This window comes from Lissotriton helveticus, chromosome 10, assembly GCF_964261635.1.
Source record: "Lissotriton helveticus chromosome 10, aLisHel1.1, whole genome shotgun sequence".
NCBI classification, from domain to species: Eukaryota; Metazoa; Chordata; class Amphibia; order Caudata; family Salamandridae; genus Lissotriton; species Lissotriton helveticus.
In genome coordinates, this window is record NC_136071.1 from 780,428,299 (window position 1) to 780,444,325 (window position 16,027).

General features: G+C 48.4%; 1 protein-coding gene across 2 annotated transcripts in view; it reads left to right on the forward strand.

The window, feature by feature from the left end:
- KIF5B (kinesin family member 5B) overlaps positions 1 to 16,027 on the forward strand; it is a 795,256-nt gene that overhangs the window by 71,120 nt on the left and 708,109 nt on the right. The gene's annotated exons all lie outside the window — the stretch shown is intronic.

Below are 16,027 nucleotides of genomic sequence, written 5' to 3' on the forward strand. Positions count from 1 at the left end.
CACACAAGGATTTCCTGAATTTCTAAACTTACTGACAACATTCATCAGAGATGTCTCTTCGAAGGCAATCCATCAAGTTTAAAAATTTCAGAGTAGAATATCTTCATTTCATCTATATTTCAGGTAATGCAGATAAATGTGCAATTTTAGTTTAAAAGTCTACTGTGACCATAATTAAAGTACCCTTTTTTTGGAAGGAGGTAGATCGATAGTAAATTCTGTAGGGTTGATTTCCCAAGGTATTGTATGTATTCATAGTGTCATCAATAAAACAGCATTCTTTTGTGTTTCACTCCTACTCTGGGTACACCTTTCACAAGAGCTGACATATCTGCCACATCTTGAAGAAGAGATGACCACCAGTATTTTCTTCCAACTGGTTCGTCTGTTATTCCTCTTCCCTTGTGGCTGGAAATCAAAAAGTTGGGACATAGTTGAACCATCTTTTGTAATGTCCTTGTAGGACTAAAGGTTTGCCACAGAAGATGATTGTAGGCCTGATTTAGATCGCGGCGGATCCGTGACAGCGGTGACGGATATCCTGTCTGCAGAAATATAAATCCCATTATATCCAGTGGGATTTATATTTCGGCAGACGGGATATCCGTCACCGTTGTGATGGAGTAACCCGTCCCGCAGATATAAATCAGGCCCTAAATCTCCAGTAGCTGAGTTTGAGGAAACAGTTTCATAATGGAAGAGGCATAAGTGGAGGTGAATGCCTGAGTTGGAATGATCTTTCCTTTCTTAGAGGCTGATATTTTTTAGCTTAGGATACCTTTGCGACCAAGAGTATATACCAGTATTATCAGTTCCAAGTATATATGTGAGACAAAAATCATATTGGTGGAAAGGAAGGGCCCACCAAGCTTGACTGCTATTCTGATCCTCTTGTTGTTTCAATACTTGTAGGTTTTGTTGATCTGTGCAAACTGTGACCCGCAATTGACTACCTAGAAGGAAATGTTTCCATTCAATAAAGACTGATCTAATTGCGAGGAGTTCTTTTTCTTGGACAGCATAATTTAATTCAGGTATAGTAAATTATCATGAGTAGTAAGCACTCTGATGTTCCTGCCCTTCGGAACTTGTTTGAATCAAAACTGCACCCACTGCTTGGTCAGAAACTTGGGTTTCCAATATGAATGTTTTTTGTTTTTTTTAAATCTTTTTTTATTAGCAGGATAATTAAGTGCATTTGCGGGTATCAACTTAGTCATATGTTCTACAGTCTGGTGTGAACACATATCCTCAGTATCAGGTGCAATAATTAAACATTTTCATTTTAATCCAAAGAATTCCATGTTAAACTCCCCCCCCCTCCCTCTCCCGGCACTCGTAAATAGTTGTAGCAAAACTTTGATTCATGGCTGTACTTATCACTGCTTATTTCCAATTCACATCCCTTCACAGATCACACAGGGACAGCATTCAAATAGTTACGTAAGGTTTCCATTCGGTGCACCTAGAAATGTATTTTCCCATCTGAGTGTAAGTGAGCGCCAACTATACATTAATCTACACATATTACAGGCATACTACCCTCGTCCTATCCGGCGGTGGATATCGAGTCAGACTCTGTGTCTCCATTCGCTTCAAACGCCCATAACATAGCATACCAATCTAAGGATATAGGGGTCTTCCTGAAACCCTTGCGCTCCTCGCGCTGCAGTGTTTCGCCTTCCGCTTTTCCCCATCGCACTACCTCCGCCCTCCATACCTCCGGGTCCGGTGGTCGAGCCGACTTCCACCTTATTGTGATCGTGCGTTTCGCAAGCAGCATGGCCAGATCAGTGAATCGTGTAGCTACACTTTTCTTGCGCTCCGCAGGCCCCAGTCCCAGTATGGCATAGTCTATGGTGTCTATCTGCCTGGAAGGAGCTAGAGCAAGCAGCGTCTCATGTATCGTTTTCCAGTAGTACCCTAACCTCGGGCAGTCCCATATCATATGTATTAGCCGTGCGTCATCCGCACCACAACGGGGGCAATTATCAGTTGCGGTGGGGAACATAGCGTGCAGGCGGTGAGGTGTTAGGTATGCCCTATGTAGCACCATCAGTTGTATGAACTTAAACTTCGGGTTTCTGGACACTTTCTTTGGAAATTGAAGGATTCTGTCCCATTCCCTATCTCGGAGCGGTCTGCCGATGTCCCCCTCCCATTTAGCTCTTAGGGGCTGTAATGATATCGCCCTCCCCGTTCTAATACCGTTCGTGAGCCATTAAGTCAGGTGGCTGCCCGTTCCCATGAGGTATTGCATCGTCAGCAGCGGGTTTGTAAGAGGTTCTTCTCCATCCGGCGCCCATGTCTTCACCACATACCGGCCCACTCCAGCATGCAGGAGGAACAGTCCTCCCGGGGTATGATTTGTGTTGCGAAAGTCCTCTGAGGACATCATCCGGCCATCTGCAAACAGATCCCCGATTTGTGTCACTCCCGCATCGTGCCACGCTGTGAGCGCCTGGTTCGACAGCAGCCCCGTCCCCAGCGGGATTCCCAGAAGTGGCATTGTGGGAGCGTAGGAGGACGCAGGTAACGTGTATTTCACTGCTTTCCTCCTATAGTGTATCGCGAGTCGCAGCAGCGGGGGCGTTGACACAGGAACCTCCGAACGAGGTAGAAGCAGTGTGTGGACTTTCCCCTTCGTTCAAAACACATACAGTAAGGGGGGACCCATGGGCAGTTTAATGACCAGCTCTGAATACAAGCCCAACTAACAGTATTCACAACAGAGTACCAGAGGGTCAATAAAAAGACAGGCTAGTTAGTGAAGACAGAACGGGTGTAGCGCTCCCACTATCCATATGATTTCGGGGTAAATGCTAAAGAACATATATATGTGTATATATGTATATATCTCTATGCCAGATCAAAATAAGTATCTGGTCTCTGGCTCCCATCAGTCACCACTCGGAACCGCCCTTCATCATTTGGGGCCCCGAGGACCAACACTGTACCAGATCTCGGTGTATTGACAGAAAGAAGAGATCTTCCTGTAAGTCTGTATGTGTTGGTATTATGGTGCAAACCATATGTGTTGGTAAGGTAGCTGATGGGGTTGAAGAGAAATCTATAGTGCAGTGCAAGAAAAACCAGGAAAAGAATAGGGGTGAATAAAATTGGTTTAAGGAGCAATAATTAATTTATTAGGGTTTAACTCCTAGCACCAATGTTAAAAAATAGCTCAGACAGGGTGAAATTATAACCTGCCTAGTGGTGTGACGTGGTCGACATGTTTCAGCAAACCTGGCTATTAGCCTTGCTTTCTTCAGGACCTATTAGTTACAGCTACTGCAAACAAAACAAACCCAACGTGACAGATAAGTAAAAGAGTAAAAGGTAGTGTAGGAACGACACAGAAAAGTCACCTGAACCTCCAGGTTGTGTCTGTTCCAGACCTCTTCTTACACTCAGCGGCGGGCTGAAAATACAAAGCATGGCGTGAGCTAATCTCCCCATAGCTGTCTACAACAAGCCTATCTAATACACCTCGTGCAAATTTATCCACATAGGTGTAGTCCAGAACCTGAACTCTTAAAAAGGCACACTGACCAAGTGTAAATGAAAACGTGATGAATGAAATATTTCAAGTCTCACAGGGTACCCCTTACCTGATCAGTAAGAGATAAACACCTCACCTCGCCTGGCTGCGGCTCAGGACTGGTGAAGCACCGCTCTATAAAAAAGGGAGGTGAATAAATTCAAAGTCAAGAATCCTTCACCGTGTAGAGCCTGAATTTAATCAATGAGAGCACTACTTATAGTAAGATGTTAGCATATGATGAGGAGTAATGTCATAGCCATTTTAGCATCAAATGCATGTATCTGATGTTGCAAAATGTGTTTTAATTGGACCCAAATATCAAGTGTGCAAAGCCAGGTAGTGTAAAGCCAGGTAGTGTATGGCGGTGGGTGTCACGTCACCGCTAGATTATAGAATATGCCCAATGTTGCAGGACTCAAATGCCAGAAACGCTCGTATCACAGCGTACGACCCGCCAGGTTCAAATGTTACTTGCAGCAGTAACACATTCCCCAACCATTACAGGGCTGTGAGCGCGTGGGACAACAAAAGACCCAGAAGACCCGTTTTCTATCTGCTTGTCAGTTAAGGACTCTATGCTGAGGCTCAGAACTGCGCGCTATTGCCAGGGAGCGTAGCGCGCACTCACCTATCCGTCGGTACTTCCTCGCGGCATCTGTGCCGTCTGGGGAGGTACCGGCGGGATGTTTACACCATGATTATGTAGCGTGTTGACTCATTGGTCCGTTCAGCTCACGTGACGCGCCAAACAGAGCGTCACGCGTCAGCAAAGGAACGGAGCCCCTGATTGGGGCTACGTCCCGGCTAGGTAACCAATAGTATGCCCAGTCAAGGACAATAATAACAAAAAGCTCTGGATAGAGCGCAACAGTTAATGACAATTGACAGAGTGCCCACCGCTTTGCGCGATCTATGTCAGAAAACGATCAAGACACTCCCGGTGGTTGCACTTTGCAGAATCTGACGTGATGCACAGTCATCTAAAATGTTATCTATTGAATGACACAAGTGTCAAAAAGGGCCTTAAAAAAACCTTAAAAAAACAAGCAGTGGCATAAAACAGTATATAATGGCCATGAGGGCACCTATGACTAAATCTAATCACTACATTGAGATAGTAACTTTGGGATGAGACGAGTGTCATTAGGGCTTTAAGAAAAACAAGCATAGGCAAAGAATAGCCATGAGGGCACCTTAGATACTGTTAGATCACTATACTGAATGGACACATAACACTATACTGAGTCGGGTACACCATACTGGAAAGACTCAAAACGAGGACCAGGGGATATCATCATTCAGCCCCGTTCGGTCGGTCCCCAACTTCAGCACCCATTTCTGTTCCTTCTTGTGTAAGAAATCGCTCACATTGGTGATATGAGACGGAATGAATGGTTTCTCCAAAACTGTCCACTTAAAGGACGTGGGTGTATGATTCTGCGTGATGAAATGATTGGTGAGTTTGGTGGCCTGTCGCCTGCAGTTAATAGTACTTCTGTGCTCAGATAGCCGCACCTTTATTTTGCGGGTGGTCATCCCGACATACCTGAGTTGACACGGACAGGTTATGAGATAAATTAATTTGTCACTATTACAATTCGTGAACTTTAGTTGTTTCCAGGGTTTGGAAGTCCCGATGTCTATCTCATTTGTCCTGGAAGTTTGGGCACATGATTGGCAAGTGCCACAGGGGTGGTGGCCGGTCACAGGAGGTAGATCCCAAAGGGTGCCTACAGCTCTTGGCGTCTCACCGAGGGGTCTGGTGTGTACCATCCTATCCCGCAGATTGGGACCCCTTTTGAAGGAGAACAGTGGTTGTGGAATAGAATGAGGGCCTGAGTTCAAGATGGGCCAGCGTTTCTTAACCGCTTTCTTGATATTATGGGATAGTGTGCCAAAGGTGTGTACAAAGGTTAGCCTCTCAAGGGGTGCTTTAGGGGTAGTAGGTTCTAACAGTGCTTCCCTGTTGTTGTTCTTAGCACGTTTTAAAGCTCGGTTGACCAAGCGGGGTGGATATTTCCTTGCAACAAGCTGGTTTTTGAGTGCAGTGGAGTGCGTTCCGAAGGAAATGTCAGTGGAACAGTTCCTTTGGACTCGCAGGAACTGTCCAAACGGAAGATTGTCGCGCATGGACTTGGGATGGTGGCTGTCATATAACAGAGAGTTCCTGGACATAGGCTTCCTGTACAACTCGGATTCCAAACCCGTAGATGTGGCTTTAATCAAAAGATCCAGAAAGGCTAGTTTATCCACGCCAATCTCAATGGTGAAGCGTAGAAAGGCATTCCTGCTATTCAACCAGCCAAGGAAGTCTCGACAACTGTCTTCAGAGCCACGCCACACCACCAGGACGTCATCAATGTATCGTCTCCATGTTCTTATATGATCACGATAAGGATTGGACTCATTGAGGACAAACCTCTGTTCGAAATAATGCACGTAGAGATTAGCCAAGCTGGGGGCATAAACGCTCCCCATGCTTGTTCCAGACACTTGTAAGTAGATGTTATTTTCGAACTGGAAGAAGTTCTTCTTCATGGCTAGAGTAGCACAAGCCATGATAAAATGTGTCGGAGTAATGGTATCTATCTCAGTGGAGTCCAATAGTGAATGAATAACCTCCAGGGTTTCGTCCTGGGGTATAGAGGTGTATAATGCCTCTACATCAAACGAAACCAACAGGTCCGTGTTGATGTTGAAATCGAGATCAGGTAATATACGTAAGACATCGGTTGTGTCCTTAAGGTAAGTCGGCATGGTTTGGACCATCGGGCGTAGGAAGTGATCGACAAACGTGGACAAGGGTTCCAGAACGGACCCAATGCCCGAGATGATAGGTCTGCCGGGTGGTGGGCGTTTCTCCTTATGTACTTTAGGTAGTATATAGAAGTAGGGAGTCACCGGATGTTCAGTATTAAGGAAACGGGCCTCTGACTCCGTTACCCATCCTTCGCTCACTGCTTCCTCTGTCATGTTCCGAATCGTCCTTTGCAGATCTGCTGTGGGGTCTTGGTCCAGGAGGCGGTAAGATCTGACATCACTTAATTGGCGAAGGCACTCGGCCCTGTATGTCTCGGTGTCAAGAATGACGATTGCTCCCCCCTTATCGGCCGGCTTAATTGTTATAGATTCATCAGCCGACAAGGACTTGAGGGCTTGGTGCTCAGCCTTGGGGAGGTTGCAGAAGGTTTTATTGTCATGTTCAAAGAGCTCATCGATATCCCTTTCAATGGCCTGCTCAAAAGCCAGGACGTTTGCTGGCATTAGGTGAGTGGGGGGATTAAACGTCGATTTAGGTCTAAGTCCAGTGTTGGTCATAGTTTCATCTTGGGCCGGTATCTCTTTGTCCTTAAAGAAGAAGTGCAACCGCACTTTCCTAATGAATTTGGACAGTTCCACACGAGTTTCGAAATGTTCGTTCTTGTGTGTTGGAACGAAGCCCAGTCCTCTGTTAAGAGCCGTTTGCTCAATCTGGGTGAGTGTGCGACTACTCAGATTGATCACGATGTTGTCTCCGTTGGAGTCTGATCTTTGTTCTTGGCCGTGGCACTCCGTAGATTTCGAGTCGTACTCGTTGTCGGCGGAGAGTTGAAGTGTACTTGAGGTTGTGGTTGTGCTGGTGTTTGGGACTGCCCTCTCTTTCTGCCCCGTGACTTTCCCCTTCGACCAGTCCTCTTCCGACATGTCAATTTCTTCTAGATTTCGTCCCGTTAGCCAGTAGGCCAGCCACTGTAGTTGGCAAGCATAGTTGTATGCCCGGAAGTCCGGTACTCCCATACCGCCCGTTCCGGTGGTGAGCTGCAGCTTGGTCAAGCCAATGCGCCTCCGCCCCGAGCCCCACAACCGTTCCGTCAGGACTGTATTCAGCACCTTAAACGTTGTAGCCGGGATCTCGAACGGTAAGTTCGTGAAGTTGTAGATCAGGCGGGGTAGTACAACCATCTTGGAGATGGCCACTCTGCCCGCCACAGACAGTAGCAATGCGGTCCAGAAGTGTACTTGCGATTTCAGTGCTGTTATTGCCCTTCCCAGGTTGCCATCAATCATGTCTTCAACTCCTCTATACACCTGAATCCCCAACTAACGGAAGGTTGTTTCCGCCATCTGGAAAGTGTGAGGCGCAAAGGACAGTGGGGTGGTCGCACCAGCAGCGCTGAAGCAGTGCCATAGGACTTAGGCTCGCTAATGGTGAGGCCTGACAATGTTCGAAAGTTCTCAAAAAGTTTAGGTATGGGGTCTAGGTCACCTCTCAGATCCCGCAGGTATAGAATAATATCGTCCGCATAAGCAGACACCACGTGAACTGCTCCGGCTCTGTGTATGCCCCTGTGATGTGCCAATTTCCGAAGTGTACATAGCAGCGGCTCAAGCGCTAGAATAAATAAGAGCGGGGATAGCGGGCAACCTTGCCTGGTACCCTTCGCAATGTCCAGCTGCACCGAGATGCACCTGTTCGTACGTACGCGGGCTGTAGGACGGGTATACAGGAGCCTGACACATGCAATATACTCGGGCGGTATCCCAAATTTTTCGAGCGTCGCAAACATAAAATCCCATCTAAGGGAGTCAAAGGCCTGTTTCAGGTCCAGGGAAATACAACCTTCCGTTCCCTTGCCTGCTTGCTCTTCCAGCATGAGTTGGCCTAACCTCCGCAGGTTCATGGCCGTACTTCTGCCAGGCACGAACTCGCATTGGTCAGGGTGTATCAAATGAGGGATGTATTGAGCTAGTCTCGTTGCCAAGATCTTACTCAGGATTTTATCATCCGTATTCAGTAAGGATAGAGGTCTGTAATTAGCTAAGTGCATTCCATCTCTACCCGGCTTTGGGAGGGAGACTATCAGCGCCTGTAGGGATGACTGTGGCAGCGTCTGGGTGCGCAGCACCTATTGATACATCACTTGTAGGCGCGGGGCAATAAGGTCGGCATATGCCCCGTAGAACTCTGCTGAAAAGCCGTCAGTCCCAGGGGTTTTATTCCTTGGGAGCGCGCGTATGGCCTGCCGGACCTCCGCAACCGTAATAAGGCGCTTCAGGTCGTCTCTTCGTCGGTCCACAAGTTGTGGCAGGCCTAGTCCCTCCATAAACTCCTCGAATACCTCTGTTGAGAGTTGTTGGTGTGGGCCGTACAATGTGGCATAATAGTCCCTAAAAGTAGTGTTAATGCCTATTTGAGTCGTGGCCGTGGTCCCCCCCTGATCAGTAACCTCTAGTATGGTCAAGTGTGCAGGGGCATCACGTATGATGCGGGCCAGTAAAAGGCCCGATCTTTCTGCTTGTGCGTGTTGCTTGCAGGTGTATTCCCTATAGTCCAGTACTCGCAGTTCCTCTAACAGTTCAGCATGGCGTATGTGCGCTTCCTGTAGCGGCGTGAAGGGCAGGTGGGTACCTGCAGCCTCACTTTCCAACATTGCTAGGTGGTCCTCAACCTCCCGAAGGCTTTCTATCACATCACGTCTCCTGCCCACCCGTGCGCCCATTGCCTCCCCTCTTATCGACACTTTAAATGCATCCCATTCCACTTGCCGGGAGCTGGCAGAACCTGTATTTATGGTGAAGTAAGACGTAATAGCATCTGCAAGTGACGCCTTGAAGACCGTGTCTTCCAGCAGTTCCACATTGAGGCGCCATGTCGGTATTGGTGTCGGGACCCTACCCCACTGCAGTGCTATTTCCACCGGGTTGTGGTCAGAGAGGGTCTTACCCATATGTTCCGCTATGAGAACCGCCTCCAACAAGGGTTTGGTACAGAAAACTCGGTCTATTCTAGTGTGCAACCTATGGGGCGGAGAGTAAAAAGTGTATTCCCTGTCCAACAAGTGTTTGTTACGCCACGCGTCCGCTAAATCCCATCCCTCGGCCCACTGCGCCAGCGCGTCCGCCTGCCTCCTACTCTAAGTGGTGTGCAGAGGTGGATGTGACCTGTCCAGTGATATATCCAGTACTGTGTTAAAATCCCGCCTATTATCCACTTGAATTCCGCCCAGTCTGCCAACACACCATTCATGCTAGCTTGAAAGTCAGATTGACCGGAGTTCGGTGCATACACACTGCCAAGCACAACAGGGGAGCCATCCAGTAAACCACGTACAAAGACATATCTGCCCTCCTTATCGATCCTCTTCTCCACAACCTTAAAGGGTATTGAATTCCTAAGCCTGAGTGCCGCCCCCCTCGAGAATACAGAGTAAGAGGTAGCAAACAGCTGTCCCTTCCATTTCTTGAGCAGTTTAGCGCTCTCCGCACTGTTCAGATGAGTTTCCTGGAGGCAGGCTATCCCGACACCTCTCCGGTTAAGTTGTGGCAATAGTCTGTGTCTCTTGTGAATAGACCCCATGCCCCGTACATTCCAGGTGCATAGTTTGTAGGTATTAAGGGTCCCCATGTTTGTCTGCGGTGGGCGTATCCAACAAGCCTCGAGGTCGGAAGGCCATGTGAAAGGTATGCAGTGAGCTGAGTGCCATTAAAACGTGTAACCCCCTAACTTTAAGGTCCCCAAGCAGAAAAACCTGAGGGCCAAACCTTGTTGCCCAACGTGGGCAGAAGTCAAACCAAAACATGTCTATACGTTGGGGGGGTGTTGTCCACGTACACCTGCCAGGTACCTGTTGGTGTTGCCACAGCATGCCCTAGGCTGGTGTGTCCCCATCACCCCACCACCCAAGTTCGTCCCTGTGCTTGAGTTTCATACATTACCACCTGTAGTTTGCCAAGGGTGCAGTCAAAGATCATCCGCCATTTGTGCCGTGATCTTGGGGAAGAGCTGCAGGCTGTCCGCAGAGCCGGACACCTCCGCGTGCGTGTCCGAAGTGCTGCCCGTGTTAGCCATGCCTCCTGCATCGTGGGCAGCCAGAGCTGCCTCTGTCAGTTGTACCACTTTCGACCTTTTCTCAGACCGGTCTGATCCTGATCTCCGTCCCTCTGACGAGTCTTTCGCTTGCTCGTCCCTCGCTTTTTTCTGCTGAAAATCCTCTTGGTGCGAGGGTCCACCGCCCCGGTCCTCCTCAAACGGGTCCTGTGTAGTCGGCGGCGTGAGAGTCACCTCCATCCACTCCGCAGCCTCCTCAGGGGTGTCAAAGAAGTGCGATTTGTTCTCGTACAGTATCTTGAGACGAGCAGGGAACAGCAGGGCATATTTCAAATACCTGTGGATCTGGGTCGTTGCACCGCCGGGGTGAAGTCCGGGTATATTGAGATGGTTCTATCCTCAAACCTTAGCGGCGCCTTTTCTCTTGCCACTCGCAGTACTGAGTCCCGGTCCTTTTAATGTAGGAGACGTGCTACCAGTGGTCGCGGTGGTGCCCCCGGCTTGGGCGGTCTCGCAGGCATTCTGTGCGCACGTTCCACACTATACAGCGGGGTTAGGTCCCGTGGACCAACAACCGTTTTCAGCCAGTCTTCAACGGACCACGTGGGATTCCTTCCTTCACTTCACTCCGGAATTCCCAAAATTCTTACATTGTTGCGGCGGGCCCGCCCTTCCGCGTCATCCATCTTGTCCCACAGCAATTTTATCTGTTTTTCCATGCCTTCTATCTTCGTGGAGTGGTCCGTCTGCTGCGGTATCAGGTCGAGTGAGCTTATGTTCCGAGACCTTCTCAGCAAGTTTGTTGTGGTCTGCCCTAAGGAGCGACAGGCCAGTGGCCATATTGTCCATTCGCAGCTCCAGCGCTTCTCTTGAGGCCCTTATCTCGGCCAGTATGAGGTCCAGCTTTGCATCCTGCGTGCCCTTGCCCGTCGGCGGTATAATGTCCATGTTGGATGAGGCCAGCGGGTCCTCTGAGCCAGTGGACTGCATGTCCGCATTCGCGCTTTGGTCCTGTGTTTTAGTCCTATTCCTCCCCATGGATCTCGTGTGCAGGGTGGCGGTGGTCCGATCTCGTTTGCCCATGCGGCGCCCAGGCAGGAATTGCGTGGCTTCGGGCGCTCGACCACTCTGTGCAGGCAGCACCCACCGCACGCACACCCAGCAGCCCAGGGGCAAACGTGCTTCAATCCCAGAGGCACCTCGGACGCAGCTGGAAGGTCTCGTCGGCAGCACAGGCCGGCACTCGTGAAGGACGTCTTGGGTTTGTACCTCCCTTCCTCTCGTAGGGGTGCAGCGGGTCAGGCCGCAGCCGCTCACCATTCGCCCGGGAACCACTTCGTGCCCGGTCGGGGGTTGTTGCTTCTCGTTTCTTCGCCGGTGCCGACCCACGAGGTGGCGGCTCAGCATGCAGCACAGGGGGCACGTGAGGAGACTCTGCTATCGGGAGGTGTCTTGTATGGTGCTGCAGTTGTGCCCAACGCTGTGGTGGTGATCCACCGTGGGCGCCGACGCTCCAGTCCGCGGCTTTGCCTTGTGTGGTGCGAGGCCGCCTCACCTCCAGGGCCTCAGTGCCGGCCCATGCTAGGGTTCCAAAATGGCGCCACGCGCCACTGTCCGGGTACGGGAGCAAGCGCCTCCTGCGAGCGAGCCACAGTATTTGTCCGGGCTCCGTGTACACCCTACAGTCTGCAACTGGGCACCCTGCGCTGCCCCCAGCGAAACCGCCGGACGCCCCGTCCGTGTGCACAGTCGCGGCCCCCCAGGTGGCGGCGCATCGGGTGCTCTGCCCGGTCTCCCCTAGTGTCCCTACGGGGCCAGGCTAGAGGGCACGTCCACTGCGCCCCGCTTGCGCCACTCTCCTGCAGGTATGTGTCGTGCCAGCGCCGCCCTCCAGGCGCCACAGTCGGGTCGCGCTGCGCCTCGCACCTCCGGCTTCACTCGGTGCTGCGCCGGTCGCCGTCAGTCTGTTCGGCACAAGCGATAACTCTAGTCCGCGGCTCGGCTCGGGTATCTAGGCCGCGGCAGAGCCGACAGTTATACCCAGTCCCAGTTCGTGGTTCGGGACTCGCCGTCGCTAGTTCTCCGCACCTACGGCGTCCACATGGGGTACAGTTGGGCGGTTTGGGGTTGCAGGGTGACAGGATAATCGGCAAGTATTTCGGGCAAGAGACGGAGCTAGGTCGCTACACGTCCGCCATGTTCGGCTCGTGGCCACGCCCCCCTTCCAATATGAATGGTTTATTGACGTCTGGTTGTTGGAGAATTGAAGAATGGGGTCCTGGACAAACTCAGTCCTTCAGTCTTTTAAACGCTAGGGTGGATTGATGATTCTGTTGCAATACCTTGTTATTCTTGAATCTGTGATCGGAGATATAATCTTGGGAAGTTTTTTTTATAAACTACCTGTAATAATTTGCTTGGCCCAGAAACCTCTGTTTCTCTTGTATTGAATAAGGAATAGGCCAATCTAAAATTGCCTTTACCTTCTGTGAGCCAATTGCGATATCTTCTGAGGAAAGGACATAGCCCAGATGTTCATCGGTATTCTGATCAAATAGGCATTTATTTCAGTTTTGGCGACCAACTTGTTTTTACTTAGTTTTTGTAACACTTCTTTGACATGCAATGAGTAGTGTTCAGGATCCTTTCGAAAATATTGTCTAGGGTGACAATCGTAGTTTGATGGATCAGGTCAGAAATAATGGTGTTCATAAATTGCTGGAAGACATCTGGTGGATTGCAAAAGCAGAATGGCATAACAGGCTATTGGTAATGCCCAAATGGTGTTCTGAAAGTGGTCTTCAATTTGTCACCAGCCTTAATTCGAGTTAGATAGCACACTCATCTTAAGCACACCCGTCGTCAGGCCAAGCTTTGAACGGCTTCTAGAATGTTGGAATTTGGGGAAACGAGTATCCATCTGTGACCATAATTATATTAAGACATCAATAGTCTATGCAGGGCCGAAGCACAGAGGTGACCTTATCAGGAATGAAAAATAAAAACACCCCGCAGGGGACTTAATTCTGTCAGGCTAGCCGATTTATGCCTAGGATAAAAGTATACTGAGGAGACCAAATTAAGTCAAACATAATTGTTTCAAAATTTGCTGAAATGCCAGAGTGGCAAGATCTGAGTCTCTTCAGTAACAAATCATGAGGCTTTAAATGTCCACCTACAGCTTTAACTAGTATCAGGATTTTCTCCATTTTAACAGGGTTCTGATATTCTGATGCCCATTGAATGTCCATGGAAAACATTTGAAACTCGACAGCCTACAAGTTCTGGTACTAAATAACAATGAGGTTCGACCTGAAGTTCTCCTTGAAACATAACAAACCCAGAAACGTTTGAGGCTTAGAGCAGGGTCTTCTCATTTGATCTCATCTCTATTTCCTGTACTAGGGACACGCCTTTTAGTTTTCCGAGTCCTGGGTTTGACGAGAAAGACGAATGGAACTGAAACTTTGACCACAGTATAGGCACAAGCCCAGTTTGTCTTATAGATCCTTCTTCTGCAGTCAAGGGACCGCTTATGAAGCTATCTTGCAGTTATTGGTTCTTTCTCGCAGTCAGGTGCTTTGAACATGGCCTTAAACGCAGGTTTGTGGAAAACCTCCATCCTTCTCACCTTCATGCGGCTATCCGTTTGGATGGCCAGTTGGAGAGACATTGAAAGGCCGCTGTTCAGATGATTCTTGACAGTGCATCTTTTAACTCGTTCTCAGTCCTTTACGGAACATGGTGACTAGAGCTGAATCAGGCCTATAGATTTTCTTGGTCCAGACCTCAAACTTGAAAATATAGGTGTGAAGATCCCAAGATATTTTGATTTACCTCCAAAATCCCTTCTTGAGCTTAGTATTTTCGATTTTTACAATTCAAATATTTTCTTGAATTCCATCAAAAAAGTAAGGAAGTTAACTAGGAGTGGACTTGCTTCAGAAACTAACAGCATAGCCCAAGCCAAGGTAGTTCTGGTTGTATTACCAACTATAAACCGCACCCTGACCCCATCCCTGGTGTAAATTCTATAAGCTATAAGCTTTGGCAGTAAAGTGGTTTGAACAAGTGTCCAAAACTGTTTCAGCTCATAAGGGATTCCATAAGATTTTATCTCAACCAAGCCAGGCAAATAAATATCCAAGGACCCTTGTTGCAAAATGGCTACAAAGTGGCATTAAAATACATTTTCTAACATTAAACTTTGGATTTGGAGGGTGGAGGGGGGCCCAAGTTATTTATTGCTGTTAATAGGTTTTGGGTTTGGTCAAGCTATAGATTTTGGTGGCATTGCAACCGGTCAAGAGCAGATCATCTTGGCTACGTTTGAGGGACCTTTTCCAGGAGTAAAAACAGCATTTTATCCCTAGCAGCAACACCAGACTACAGGATTACACTGATAGTCTCACATTACCTCTTGAATAATTTGCATTAGAAAGGGAAAAGCTGAAGTCCAGAAAAAGTTTCCTACTGCCCAGGCCAAGCAGCAAAGAGAAAAACAATAAGAGGATAACAGCAACATGGGCGCTCCAAATGAGGTGAGCGAGCAGGCAACCAGACAAGGCACAATTCAACCTAGACTTGAAATGAATCCCTTTATAGAATACTGGAACAGGATCTGGTCTGAAAGCAGAAGCAGAAGCAGGAAGTATACACCTCATCTTGGACTGAAAAAGTTATGATGTGCTTAATTAATTGTGTGCCTAAAGATATGCTGTTTAAGATATGGTGTAGGCCTAGTGGGAAATCCTATGTGCATGCAGCTTTTCGGAAATGCCACATGAGGGACCTAACTCACCCCAGAATGCCCCCCATGCACCTGCAGGTGAGAGTTCATATGCCACTGTGAGCCCCAAGTAGGTAAAGAAAGAAATATGAATTGAAATAAAAGCGAGAGAGATAGAATAGAGAAATAAATGGCTTGTAGAGAGCTGCTGAGATGGTGACGGGATAGAGAGAGTCTGAGAAAGATGTTGACCGACCTACACATACTGAGGAAATACAGTGGAGATAAACTTTGAAACAGACCTGTAGCGCTATCAGGATAATAGTGACTTATGGAGATCCTATGATACGAACGAACAATAAGAACGATAATGACTGGACAGACCTTCTTTTTAAAGCTGGGGCCGGTATTGCCCGCTAAGGTGGGCTACAAGGCTATATTCCAGTCGTCTAGTATGGGGAAGAGCTGAACAGTAAAGAGACGTTAAATTACCTACTTAGTTTTTTTTTTACTTACCCGAGTCATGCCAGTGGAGGGGTCGCTTTGGCTCCGAAATAGGAATCCAGGTCTTGGAACTTTTTCCCTCCAAGTAAATAGTAAACGAATCCCAGAACTGCTTAGGTAGATGCGACACCCACTGAGATGAGGATGGCAGGAACCTGTCCAATCACACCTGGATGAAAACTTTGAGCCTACATGAGCATAGAGAGCATGAGCACATTGTCGTACACTTGAGCTTAGCATTTATAGTGACAATGCTATATCTCCAGACCCAAACAGAAAAAAAGACCCTATCTGCCATCACGATTAATGTTGTAAGAAAACCACAGCATGTAGTAATGTAATCTATTTTCATTCCATACTGGAATGGGAACATCCTATGTGAGGAGCCTAGTGTTCACTATATCTGAAGTGTGCGTTGCAAAAATTCTCATTTTATGAATTT